This window comes from Bos indicus x Bos taurus, chromosome 3 (genome assembly GCF_003369695.1).
Source record: "Bos indicus x Bos taurus breed Angus x Brahman F1 hybrid chromosome 3, Bos_hybrid_MaternalHap_v2.0, whole genome shotgun sequence".
In the NCBI taxonomy this organism is placed as follows: domain Eukaryota; kingdom Metazoa; phylum Chordata; class Mammalia; order Artiodactyla; family Bovidae; genus Bos; species Bos indicus x Bos taurus.
Window position 1 is genome coordinate 53,796,148 of NC_040078.1, and position 14,081 is coordinate 53,810,228.

At 44.6% G+C, this 14,081-nt stretch overlaps 1 protein-coding gene across 1 annotated transcript in view; it reads right to left on the reverse strand.

The window, feature by feature from the left end:
• Nucleotides 1–10,967, reverse strand: part of LRRC8C (leucine rich repeat containing 8 VRAC subunit C) — a 94,252-nt gene extending 83,285 nt beyond the window's left edge. Inside the window, exon 1 of the mRNA XM_027536579.1 lies at nt 10,733–10,967. The gene's annotated coding sequence lies outside the window, so the exon portion shown is untranslated. The remainder of the gene's footprint in view (nt 1–10,732) is intronic.
• Between the last annotated feature and the right edge of the window lie 3,114 nt (nt 10,968–14,081).

Genomic DNA, 14,081 nt, shown 5'->3' on the forward strand with positions numbered 1-14,081 from the left:
AATTTGTATTGATTACTGGACCCATGAGTTTTCATCTATTTAGCTTATGTAGTGACTTTTATTTAGGACTTGTTTTGATGTTCTGAATTCATGTTTTATATAATACTCTAAATTTCCAGTGACATATAGAAATATTTCTGTGTACATATGTCACGACCCCATTAAGAAGAATAACTTCTAATTACACTCTTAAATTTCATTTCTAGAATTTAAAATAACAGAAAGGGATATACTGTAAGATGGCAGGTTAGAAACTTTAGTGCAAAATGTATCATAAGTGTTTATTCCACAACTGTTTCTTGAGCAGCTCTGTTCCAGTCACTGTGCAGGTGCTGTGGATACAGAAGTGAACAAGACTGATACGGCCAAATGGCCTCTGCCCTCACGGGACTTTCAGTGCAGCTCTAAAAATCAAACAAAGAGAAAAGATGTGGAAAACAAAGATATTTCTGAAGCCTTGAGGGGAAAGGAGAGGGGGAAAGAACAATACAGTTAAAAGCTGAAAGAAGATGTGTTGTGGTGGAGGAAGGAGCACGCAAAGGCTGTGTGTGTGTACGCTCAGTGGTGTCCAACTCTTTGCAACCCCATGGACTACAGCCCATCAGCATCCTCTGTCCACGGAATTCTCCAGGCAAGAATACTGGAGTGGGTTGCTATTTCCTTCTCCAGGGGATCTTCTTGACCCAGGGATCAAACCCTCAGCTCTTGTGTCTCCTGCACTGGCAGGTGGATTCTTTACCACTAGTGCCATCTGGGAAGCCCACAGGCTCCAAGTGCCAAAAGAAGCCAATATATAAAGAAGCCAAGCTCCTCTAACCCTAAAGGCTCTGAGATTCCATGTCAGAAGCCCAGGCTTATGCTCCCTATGGAACCAGAGGATGGAAACAAACACGAAAAAGCTAAGAGTGACTTCAGAAGTCCCACCCCCACCACCAAATATCTACTTGTTGTGAGTTAAGATTTCTTTGATAGGGAACACAGTGTTTCATAATAATAAACAATTGCCATAAAATGCAAATGCTCTAATAAAGACAAACTAATTTATACTCATTAAAACTGAACAATCACAAGAATGAATGGTTAGTATCAGAGCCTTCCCAGCATAACAGAAGTAAGTAAATAAAAGATGTTGCACATTTAAAGTTTAAGGAGGGTTTCCCATCCCTAAAACAAAAGAATGCAGGTAGAGGCCGGTCTGGAAGATAACTTAATGAATGTAATAATGCTGCCAAGATGAAACTGGTACAATTGGAAGATATATTTTTACAAATACATTTCAGCTTAAGAGCCAATGAAATATGATTTCTTATAAAGGAAAAATGTGTATGTATACACTGTTCTTCATGTCTTTTAGTTCCACATGGCTCATTTGTGATTTTCAAACATAATCTAGAATCATGTTCCTCCATTTGTTCTCAACAGGGGGGGCAATCTTGTCCCTGTCAAACACTTGGACTGCTGTGTGCTATGCTTAGTTGCTCAGTTGTGTACTACTCTTTGTGACCTCATGGAGTGTAGCCTGCCAGGCTTCTGTGTCTGCAGGGATTCTCTAGGCAAGAATACGGGAGTGGGTTACTGGGTCTGCAGGGCAGAGGAAAAGAATCTTCAGGGTGTAGCCTGCCAACAGGCCACAGCACCTAAGTGGGTAGACAGGGTATCTGTGGCATTACAATTAGATACATTACAATGTATTTAAAAATATGTATCCCTGGAAGGAAGGTGGGCATGAACTAAAGGTTGAGAAATGCTTCCCTAAGAGCTTCATTACTCTCTCTTGTGCTTCTAGCCTTTGGGCAGTGTTTGAGTTCAGCCAAAATAACTTTCCTCCTTGCTCTTCCTTCCCACCCATCTCCAGTAAGGACAGAGCGTTCATTCTTTTGAGGTCTTTAAAGAATCTATAGTTCTCCTGAATGCCTTTGACCTCAAATACCCAGTCATCTGGAACACTTTCAGTTGTTTCCCTAAGGTTTACAACAGTTTTCTTAAAACCGGTTCTTGAATTCTGCCTTTTTCTCTTTTCTTAACTGTATTCGTTTTCTGAATATTACCATGTCTCTATTGACTGCCATTCACAGACTATAGAATCATATTCTAAAAGGACAGTCGATCCAACACCAGAAAAGGATTTTAAATTCACTCCCTGAACTTGTGACAGTGCGTTACACTTTTAAGTAGGTAGCCCAGGCTATTTTTTTGTTTCACGCCTGATATTGGAAAAGAGTTCAGGTATTCTTTACCTTTTAATATGTTTATGAAATTTTCACTATATATGCTGAACTATCTACTTTACATAAAGTTCTGAGATTACCCTCTTGCCCTTCTGTGACTGTGCTGAGAGTGAATTGGAGTACGTTATTGTTCTAGGTATTCGAGGCCACACTAGTTTCCACTCTTGCCCATCTTGACCTCACAGTCTCTTTTCTATTTCTATAGTCCAGGAATGACCCATATCTAAACATGCCTATTATTAATAATAAATAATAGTATTTGTTATTATTGTCATAGTGTGTGATAGTGTGTGATATATATATATATATACAATGGCACCCCACTCCAGTACTCTTGCCTGGAAAATTCCATGGATGGAGGAGCCTGGAAGGCTGCAGTCCATGGGGTCACTGAGGGTCAGACACAACTGAGTGACTTAATTTTTACTTTTCACTTCCATGCATTGGAGAAGGAAATGGCAACCCACTCCAGTGTTATTGCCTGGAGAATCCCAGGGACTGGGGAGCCTGGTGGGCTGCGGTCTATGGGGTTGCACAGAGCCGGACACGACTGAAATGACTTAGCAGCAGCATATATATACATATATATATATACATGTATGTGTGTGTATATATATATACACATACACACACAGACATATATAGAGAGAGAACATAGCATAGTATAGTAATATTATAGTGTTTCATTTCTTTTACCAGTTCCTTTAAAATTTTTCCACCTCTGATATTTGTGGTGAGACTATATGGGTCTTTTCCCCATGCTAATTCTCTCATTATTCTCTCATAATTCTAACAGAAGCATAAGATATTAAGAAGAGGTGGCAAGAATACACAGAAGAACTGTACAAAAAAGATTTTCACGACCCAGATAATCACGATTGTGTGCTCACTCACCTAGAACCAGACATCCTGGAAGGTGAAGTCAAGTGGGCCTTAGGAAGCATCACTACCAACAAAGCTAGTGGAGGTGATGGAATTCCAGTTGAGCTATTTCAAATCCTAAAAGATGATGCTGTGAAAGTGTTGCACTCAATATGCCAGCAAATTTGGAAAACTCAGCAATGGCCACAGGACTGGAAAAGGTCAGTTTTCATTCCAATCCCAAAGAAAGGCAATGCCAAAGAATGCTCAAACTACCACACAATTGCACTCATCCCACATGCTAGTAACTGCTACTGCTGCTAAGTTGCTGCAGTTGTGTCCAACTCTGTGTGACCCCCTAGATGGCAGCCCACCAGGCTTCCCTGTCCCTGGGATTCTCCAGGCAAGAACACTGGAGTGGGTTGCCATTGCCTTCTTCAATGCATGCAAGTGAAAAGTGAAAGTGAAGTCGTTCAGTCATGTCCGACTCAGCAACCCCATGGACTGCAGCTTACCAGGCTCCTTCATCCATGGGATTTTCCAGGCAAGAGTACTGGAGTGGGGTGCCATTGTCTTCTCCACATGCTAGTAAAGTTATGCTTAAAATTCTCCAAGCCAGGCTTCAGCAATATGTGAACCGTGAACTTCCAGATGTTCAAGCTGGTTTTAGAAAAGGCAGAGGAACCAAAGATCAAATTGCCAACATCCACTGGATCATGGAAAAAGCAAGAGAGTTCCAGAAAAACATATATTTCTGCTTTGTTGACTATGCCAAAACCTTTGACTGTGTGGATCACAATAAACTGTGGAAAATTCTGAAAGAGATGGGAATACCAGACCACCTGACCTGCCTCTTGAGAAATTTGTATGCAGGTCAGGAAGCAAGTTAGAACTGGACATGGAACAACAGACTGGTTCCAAACAGGAAAAGGAGTACGTCACGGCTGTATATTGTCACCCTGCTTATTTAACTTATATGCAGAGTACATCATGAGAAACGCTGGGCTGGAAGAAACACAAGCTGAAATCAAGATTGCCGGGAGAAATATCAATAACCTCAGACATGCAGATGACACCACCTTTATGGCAGAAAGTGAAGAGGAACTAAAGAGCCTCTTGATGAAAGTGAAAGAGGAGAGTGAAAACTTTGGCTTAAAACTCAACATTCAGAAAACTAAGATCATGGCATCCAGTCTCATCACTTCATGGCAAATAGGTGGGGGAAACAGTGGAAACAGTGGCTGACTTTATTTTTCTGGGCTCCAAAATCACTGCAGATGGTGACTGCAGCCATGAAATTAAAAGACACTTACTCCTTGGAAGGAAAGTTATGACCAACCTAGACAACATATTAAAAAGCAGAGACATCACTTTGTCAACAAATGTCCATCTAGTCAAGGCTATGGTTTTCCCAGTAGTCATGTATGGATGTGAGAGCTGAACTATAAAGAAAGCTGAGCGCTGAAGAATTGATGCTTTTGAACTGCAGTGTTGGAGAAGACTCTTGAGAGTCCCTTGGACTGCAAGGAGATCCAACCAGTCCATCCCACAGGAGATCAGTCCTGGGTGTTCATTGGAAGGACTGATGTTGAAGCTGAAACTCCAATACTTTGGCACCTGATGAGAAGTGGTGACTCTTTTGCAAAGACCCTGATGCTGGGAAAGATTGAGGGCAGGAGGAGAAGGGGACGACAGAGGATGAGATAGTTGGATGGCATCACCGACTCACTGGACATGAGTTTGGGTAAATTCAGGGAGTAGGTGATGGACAGGGAGGCCTGGTGTGCTGTGGTTCATGGGGTTGCAAAGAGTTGGACATGACTGAGCAACTGGTCTGTTCTCTCATGAAAGTCAATTTGATTGTATCTTCCATACTGTGCCATGATTAGTCCTATTTTCAACCAAATGGTTTGAAATCCTCCTTGCTTATTATCTTAACCTTCTCTCTAAGGCAGGTACAGGTATACCTGTTTTTTGAAAGTTCCCTTTACATCACTTCAGTTTTATGAAAGACCTATAGTGGTGCCTGTTTTGACTAACTGAAAGAAATCCAAAAAGGATTTTTGCACTTATGGAAAAGAGAGGTAAAAAGCAAAAATAGTGTTCAGCATTGGTTTTGCAGTAAGCAGAAATACAGAGGCAGGGAACACCCAGGGCAGCAGCGACAGTGGCACCGCCAAGCTCCTCCCCCAGGAACTACACTCAGCATCTCCACATCAAGCCCCATAACTTTGAACAGTATCTGTGAGCATCTGCGCTTTATCTCCATGTATTCTGTGCATCGGTTAGTAAGATGTGTCCTAGGATAACTGTTCCTTCCCTTTATGCTATTTCAGCTTACATAAATTTTCAGAGGAACTCTGCTTGCAGATAATGGGGGAAACCTGCATTTCTTTCCCGTAGGTAAATTATAATCCTAGTTAAAGAAATCCATCGGGGTCATTACCCCATCTAAAATGCCAAACTACTCAAATACTGTTGATGTACTCAATATAGTTACAACCTAATGAGGTTACTATACCACCACAGAAGCAATTGATCAATAAAACATAGCTATCTTACCTGGTACCTAATGGCCAAGGCTTTGAAGAACTGTGGCCTTCCAGTAAATGTAATGCCAGTTAAAGGAGTGAAGGAGGCTGGGATGAACAAGTCTCAGAATAAAGTGGAAGGTGCCACTACTCATGTAACAGAGACAAATAACTTGGGTGTGTTTCCTAATTATTGTGAGGATCTCTCTCTGAATATCTGACTCATCTTTCATTCAGGAAATTGAAACCATGAGTGCCGAAGAATTGATGCTTTTGAACTGTGGTGTTAGAGAAGACTCTTGAGAGTCCCTTGGATGGCAAGGAGATCCAACTAGTCAATCCTAAAGGAGATCAGTCCTGGGTGTTCATTGGAAGGACTGATGCTGAAGCTGAAACTCCAGTACTTTGGCCACCTCATGCGAAGAGTTGACTCATTGGAAAAGACTCTGATGCTGGGAGGGATTGGGGGCAGGAGGAGAAGGGGATGACAGAGGATGAGACGGCTGGATGGGATCACCGACTCGATGGACAAGAATTGGGGTAAACTCAGGGAGTTGGTGATGGAAAGGGAGGCCTGATAGAAAGGCAGGCCTGGTGTGCTGTGATTCATGGGTCGCAAAGAGTCAGACACAACTGAGCGACTGAACTGAACTGATGTTCTATTTGAAGCAAAGCATATAAAGAAATAGAAAAATGTCCTTGTCTTAAAGAGTTTACAGTTTTTTGTAGGATGTTACCTAGACAAATAACCTTAAAAAATGTAAAAATCATTAGGGGGGGATATGTTATCTGAATTATAAATGAACTGACAAATGATTAAAAATGGAAGGTCCATGGCTTACATAGGAGTTGGACCTGGAAGTAGATGCAGAACATTAGCTGGTAGAGACTCAGTGAAGGGTGAGGTATGTGGTAGGGAGATACTAGGATTGCCATGGTCCTCTGAGTGATAAGCAAGGCTGAGATATCAGGAGAGGCAGAAAACAGGATAGTGCATTTGCCAAGATATACAAATTCCATCCCATTGAAAGATGGCTATTAATATTCTAAAAAATGTGCAGAGTAGGGCAAAGGAAAAACTACATAAGGTGAGTAAGTGTATATAAGTCAAGACTACAAAAACAAGGATGTGATTCAAAAGTTAAAGATGCTAAAAAGCAGATAAGGCCTTCATATAAAAGAGTGAATCAATGACAGTGCTGACTAAATGCTATATGCATGTAAAATATACAAATGTAAAATTAAGCAGAAATTTCAATCAGTGGTAGACTACAGTAATTCTTACCATTTATTAAGCACCTACTAGGTGACAGGACCACATTTTGTCCCATTGTGCTAAGTCGCTTCCGTTGTGTCTGACTCTGTGATCCTATGGACTGTAGCTCACCAGACTCTTCAGTCCATGGGATTCTCCAGGTAAGAATATAAGAGTGGGTGGCCATGCCCTCCTCCAGGGGATCTTCCTGACCCAGGGATCAAACTCACTTCTCTTATGTCTCCTGCATTGGCAGGCAGATTCTTTACCACTGGTGCCATCTGGGAAGCCCTTTGTCCCATTACTTCATGGCAAATAGAAGGGGAAAAAGTAGAAGCAATGACAGATTTTATTTTCTTGGGCTCCAAAATTACTGCGAATGGTGACTGCAGCCATGAAATTAAAGGACGCTTGCTCCTTGGAAGGAAAGCTATGACAAATGTAGACAGTGTATTAACAAGTTAAGACATCACTTTGCCAATAAAGGTCCATATACTCAAAGCTATGGTTTTTCCATTAGTAATGTACGGATGTGAGAGTTAAACCATAAAGAAGGCTGAGCATCAAAGAATTGATTCTTTCAAACTATGGTGCTGGAGAAGACTCTTGAGTCTCTTGGACAGCAAAGAGATCAAACCAGTCAATTCTAAAGGAAACCAACCCTGAATATTCATTGGAAAGACTGCTGCTTAAGCTGAAGATCCAATACTTTGGACACCTGCTGCAAAGAGCTGACTCATTGGAAAAGACCCTGATGCTGGGAGGGATTGAGGGCAGGAGAAGGGGGTGGCAGAGAATGAGATGGTTGGATGGCATTACTGACTCAATGGACATGAGTTTCCACAAACTCCAGGAGATAGTGAAGGACAGGGAAGCCTGGTGTACTGCGTCCATGGGATGGCAAAGAGTCGGACACAACATAGTGACTGAACACACAACACACAGGTTTCAGAAGCTGTCCTTTGTAAGCACTGTTACATTGAATGCACACAATGATCCAGCTAGGTAGGCTTTACTTATAAGCCCATTACACACCAAGAAACTGTGGCTCAGAGAAGCTCAATAATGTGAATTAGTTGGCACTTGTTCTATGCAGTAGAGCCAGAACCTGTACCAGCTTTTCCTATCTTGAGGCCATGCCGTTTACCCCATACCAGTCTACAATGATTTATATTTTAAGAGACATTAAGTGAATTAATGATACCTGCATTAGGATACCTGTCACCTCGTAGGTTACAATATGCTTTCATGAGTGTTCTGGGCCTAGAGACATAGCCAGCACTCCAGGGATTAAGTATAAAGTATTTGGGAGTGTGTTGCAACTCATGAGGGCATCATTATCATGTGAATGAGAATAGCTGATGAGCCAGAGTGAAATGTTCATTAGGTTAAGCTCTAAATCATTTAATAGACAGCAGTGGCAAGAAGAGGGGTTTGGGAAACAGATGGCCCTGATTCCAAATGTGAATTCTGCTATATACCAGAAAACCCTGAACAGGTGACCTGACTTCCTTAATCCTCCATTTCCTCATACAGTCCTTATGGTAAGTTAACAATAAATTTATTTAGGAAAAAAAAAGGCAGCTTTGAATAACAAAAAAGTAAATCATTAAGACTAGAGGATTTGGATATATGTATTTGTGTAATAGATTCATTTTGCTGTACACCTGAAACTAAAACAATACTGTAAATCAATTATACCCCAATATAAATTAAAAAAAAAGAAAAGACAACTAGAGGCTTGGCTTCATTCAGGCATTAACTTAGCTGTACGGTCTTGGATAAGTCACACACTCTGAGCCTCTCTCTTCTGTAATGTGTGAATGGCCATCTGCCTTAAGGTTTTGTTGTCAGATTTTGAGATCATGCATGTCAGGCATCTAGTTCAGCCTGTGTTACAGTAATGCTTCATACTAGATTATTAACACCACACTTGGCAAAATAAGTGCGTATTTCCACTCTATTTCTTTTTTAAACTTGGGTTTTACTATGAAGTTATGGGTGACTACAACTTAAGTACAGACTATTAAGAATCATTAACAAATTGGTAAAAATTAGATACTTTTTACACTAAAAGCATTCCCTTCTCAAAACACATTTCCTTAAGTGCCTAGTTCATCTGAGAAATAAGAGATTAGTACCATTAACAAAGGCTTTGATCATTTTATTACTAAGAAAGTTGTTAAACATGCTTGCTATCTCTGATACTGCTGGTGGGTGAGTGGGCCTTATCTGTGGTCAAATCTGTTATGTGAACCATGAAAAGCATCCATCCTTGCAAAGCTGCTCCCCACCTCTGCCTCAAAAGCAAACAAACAACCTGACCTAAAGAGAGTATTTGATCACTCCAAAGTAAAGCCAGTCTGGGTCAGGTCCATGGTCTTCCCTATCTAAGCAAATCACAAGAAGGCAAATATCACAGATTGGAGCTGTAGACACTTAATCTGTTACCCATGTCCACAGGTTTATGAATCTGAGCAAATTTTGTAAAGTATGGCTTACCTTTGGGGTTTACACAAATCATTTAAAAATAGAATGTAAAGAAAAATAAAAACTATAAAGCTGATGGCTGAGGTGATGGTACCCTACTGTGCGAAGAGAGTTAAGACCAGTTGCCTTCATCTCTCATCTGGACGGCATTTTAATAACTTGTCCATGAAGAAGCCTCCAGTATGCCTTAGGAAACCACTATATACCTGTCCGGAAATGTGACCGTTGGTTAAGGCTACATTTTTTACACGACTGAGAGCTTGTAAGAAATGTGTGACTAAAATAAGCCTTGCCATTTCCTTTACCTGTTCCTCCCCCATAAATCTGCATGAAATAGTCATTCAGATCTCCCTCTGCCCAACGTTGCTGGCACTCACACACAGTTTGATGGGTGCTTATTTTTTACTTTAAGGTAGATAGGGACTTGAAAGTGCTTCCTAACCGGTTTGCTGGGAGCTTAAAATGCTTAAAAAGAATTCGAAAGTGAAGTTTAGCCTTAACTCTTTGAAATATCTGTCTGGGATGTGGGCTAGGTGTCCGTGGCACCCAAAGCTAGGTAAAGAGCAAGGTTTTGAAGGTACTAAAATCCGATGTATACCGTGGGTGGGGGAGGGAAGAACTGGCAGAGGGAGAGAAGAAAGGAATTAGCTTCTACAGAGCACATCCTAAGGTTCCTGAGTCGCTAACTCCATCCCTAGCCGTGTCGTCGCTGAGAACCAGCTGGAAAGGGAAAGACCAGCGAGCCTGGGTTTGTGTCGAAAGCATTGGTCTTGGTCTCAATCGCCGGCCTAGACACCTGGTTTCTGGGGCCCGCGAGATCCAGCGAAACCCTCTCTCCCCTCGGGTCCTGCTGGGGAGCAGGCATCGCGCTCTCGTTCCCTTCGGAGACCTAATTCCTCTCTCTCCCCAAAGTGCTAACTTCAGGGGCTCGGGGGTGGTGAGGAAGAGCAGACCAGTAGGTAAAGACCCTGAGGTCTCAGGGAGGTTTAAGGTTGAAAAGAACGACGATCTCCCCTTGCGTGGCCCCGTTTTCTCCTGGTCCCCCAGCCCCATCCCCCCAAGTCCGCAGAACCTGCCGCGCTGCGCTTGGCGCCAGGCTGGGGTCTCTCACCCGACGCTGGGCTGGCGCGGAATGGGTGGGGTAAGGATTGGCGGGTCCCCGAGCTCCGGCAGCGGATGGCTCCAGGGACCACACGCCGGGCAGGAGCCCACAGTCCGCCCGCCCGAGAGCGGGGGGAAGGCAGGGACGCGAACGAGGCGGGGCGAGTCGTGGCTCCAGCACACCTAGAGGACCGAGCCGGCGGTCCTCGGCGGGCCGTCCCTCTCCATCGCATCCCATCCCATCCCTCGGCGGTCCCCGCCCTTACCTCTGGGCGCGAGGGTGCCGGCTGCGAACGGTGCTGGGGAGCGGCGAGCCGTCTCCCGGCTGGGCTCAGCGGCGGCCAGCGGCAGCGGGGTCGCCCGCCGGGCGGCTGCTCATGGCTCGTCGCGCCCCGAAGCACTGCGGCCGCGGCCACGGCGGCGCCTTCCTCCTAGTCCTCTTCGCGGGCTCCGAGCCGGGACGCAGCTAACGCCCCAGCCCCGCAGCCCTCCTCCCCTCCGCCTCCCCGGCCGCGGACGGAGCCGCCTCCAGCGCCGCCCCGCGAGCAGCAGGGCCAGCGGCAGCCAGCGCCGCCCAGCGCCCGGCCCCGGGGTCGCCGCGCCGCCCGCCGGTCGGCTCCGCGGTGCCAGCCCGCTGTGACGCAGGCCGCCGGGCCCGGGAACTTCCTCCCCGCGGAGACCACCCCGCGCCCGGGCCGGCCGCCGAGGACTTCCTTCACGGCGCCCACGAAGATCTCCCGCCGCTTGCCGGTGGAGCCACTCCGGCCTCTGAAACGCCCACCTGGCGGCCAGTGCCTGAGGAATGGACCGGGGCCACTACCTTCCTCATCCCTAACCCGAGGCTTCCCTGCGCTGGGCGGCCGCGCTACAGTCGCGGCTCCACCCCGGGGTAAGTTGGAGGGGAGCCGCTATCACTAAAAATAGCCCTTCTGGGCACTCCTCGGAAGGACTTGGGAGGATGGAGATAATCCTTCCTCATCCTGCTCCCCTCACAGATGAGCAGAAGGGTGGGAGGGGGTGGTGGGACACACACAGAGAGACAGAGAACAAAGGCAAAAACCAGCTTTCCTAGACCAAAAAGCCCAGGAGCTGTTCCCTTAACACCTGAGCTTGCTGTCCGCTAGCAACCTCCTTGTTCCCGCATCCTGACAACCTGGCGCCAGGTTCTGGGGAACTGAAATCGAATGCTCCGCCCGCAATTTCCTACTGTGCATGGAGTTGATCTTTCTTGTCAAAACCACCTGTTGTTTAAAGAGTATGGGGGAGGGGGTTTCTTTCTCCCCCCGACCCCCGTCTTAAATCGAACTAAACCACGCTTTTCTTCTCCATCTTTCCCTACCCAATTTCAGGATGAAAAGCGAACTCTGCCTTATTGAAAGCTGAGTCACCTGTATAGAAAATCTCCCCAGTGGAAAAATGTACAGACAAGATTACTAAGTATTTATAAGATCTTCTGGAACGCCTTACCAATATGAGTTTTTCTAAGAGCACAAACAATTAAACTATTGCTTTGTCTTGGCATTCAGCAAAAGAGGGGTTTATGCCAACAGAGCAATTCATAGACAGCTAATCTTTTTTTTTGCTAGTTGGTTTGTTCTTACACCCCAAAACTTGAGAAAGCAGGCCTCTCTCCTTTTACCCTATTTTAATCTCCAAGTCAAAATTAAAATTTGTAAAAAAAGTTGATTTCTTAGCCTTAACTGATTTTTCCGTGCTCCTCTGGCAAATTCCTACACTTTTTCCAATTCCAGTACTGTTGTTGGGTGTCTTTCACAGAAGAAAACCGTCAACCCTCTTAGTCTTTAGGAAATGACCCTAACACTAGCCTTAATTAACCCAGAGAACAACACTTAATTCTAAAGTGGGGCCTTCCTCCTAGATAGCAGGTGGGAAAATTCCTGGAAGTTTCCTAGAGAATAGACAAAGACTGACTAGCAATTTGCTAAAAAAAAATAAAAATAAAATAAAATAAAAATTTGAGTATCTGGCAGGCCACCAGGTACTAGCTGAGTTAACTAGTTAACTTGGTTAAGTTAAATACCTTACCTGGATTTAAACAGCGACATGAGCACTAAGGGCACAAATATCCTGCGGAGGGCTTTGTTCTCCAGAGGCTTTCTGCCTGCACCTCTATCCTCCTTGTGCCACTAGTACCCTAAACTCAAGCTTAGTCCTCCCTGAAACGCTGCCTCACTGCCCAGTGTCAAGGAATCACAATGCTGGACTTTGGACTGAGGTGAACCCGGAAGAAATCCCTGCTTTTCCTGTGTAAATGTAAGGAAATTACTGTTACTTCCCCCCACCCCATCAACAATGTAAGTATAGTACTATAGGGTGCTGTGAGAATTAAATAACACACTTAAATCACCAAGAACAGGGCCAAACACTTTATAAGTACTTAGTAAATGGTAGCTGTGGTATTTACTACAATTCATTGCTCAGACAGTAAAGAATTCACCTGCAATGCAGGAGACATGGGTTCAATCCCTGGGTTGGGAAGTTTCCCTAGAGGAGGACATGGCAACCCACTCCAGTATTTTCGCCTGGAGAATCCCCATGGACAGAGGAGCCTGGTGGGCTACAATCTATGGGGTCACAAAGAGTGAGCGACTTGCACTATTGCTCAGAGAACAAAACGACCAGAAACAGCAGTGAAGCTTGCAGATGGATTTGAGTCCCTGCAAGTTAAGTCCCTCCCTGCTCTACCCCATTAATTGCAATACCTTTGTCTACTCTGTGCCTGCTTTCTAGTAGGATCAGCTGGACAGTTCTGTGTATAGTCAGGTGATTCCCATGCACCCTGAGGTCTGAGAGGCGCTAGTCTGAAACTCACTATATTGTACTGCTTAGGTCTCCTTTTCTTATTTTACAGAACGTAAGCCTTAAGTCTATAGTCACCTCACTTCAGTCAACACACACACTTATCAAGCCCTCTGTAAAACACTAGGTCAATTAGCAATCAGCCAGCTTCTGTGATTGCTGAACCCTGAGGGTCTCAGAGAAGGATTAGGCTTATTCCCTCATTTCCAGGTGTTCACAGAGCATGGGAGAGGGAATCTGGCATGCACTTGACTCAGTATAAACCATTTTGAACTAAATGTGGTTGAAGTTCAAAGAAAAGAGCGGGCCCTGTGGGCCAGGGCTACCATTTTGATCTTTCATTAAATATTCAGTTCTTTAGGCCAAAGTTTGGCCTTCCAGATGGGCTTCCAGGGTGAGTTCTGTATAGTTACAAGTTAACCATATACTGGTTGACAATAGGGAACAGAAGTAGATCTTTCTGGGCAACTCATGACCATAGTACAAAATTTGGAATGATGTAGTGTGTGCATGCTAAGTTGCTTCAATTGTGTTTGACTCTTTGTGACCCCATAGACTGTAGCCCACCAGGTTCCTCTGTCCATGGGATTCTCCAGGTGAGAATACTGGAGTGGGTTACTATTTCCTACTCCAGGGTATCTTTCCAACCCTGGGATCAAACTCATGTCTCATGTCTCCTGCATTGGCAGATGGAGTCTTTACCTCTAGAGCCCCCTGGGAAGCCTGGAATGATGTAGATCTGGGCTCAAATCCTGAATCTGCCATTCACCAGCTATGTGATTGTGAGTTTCTTAA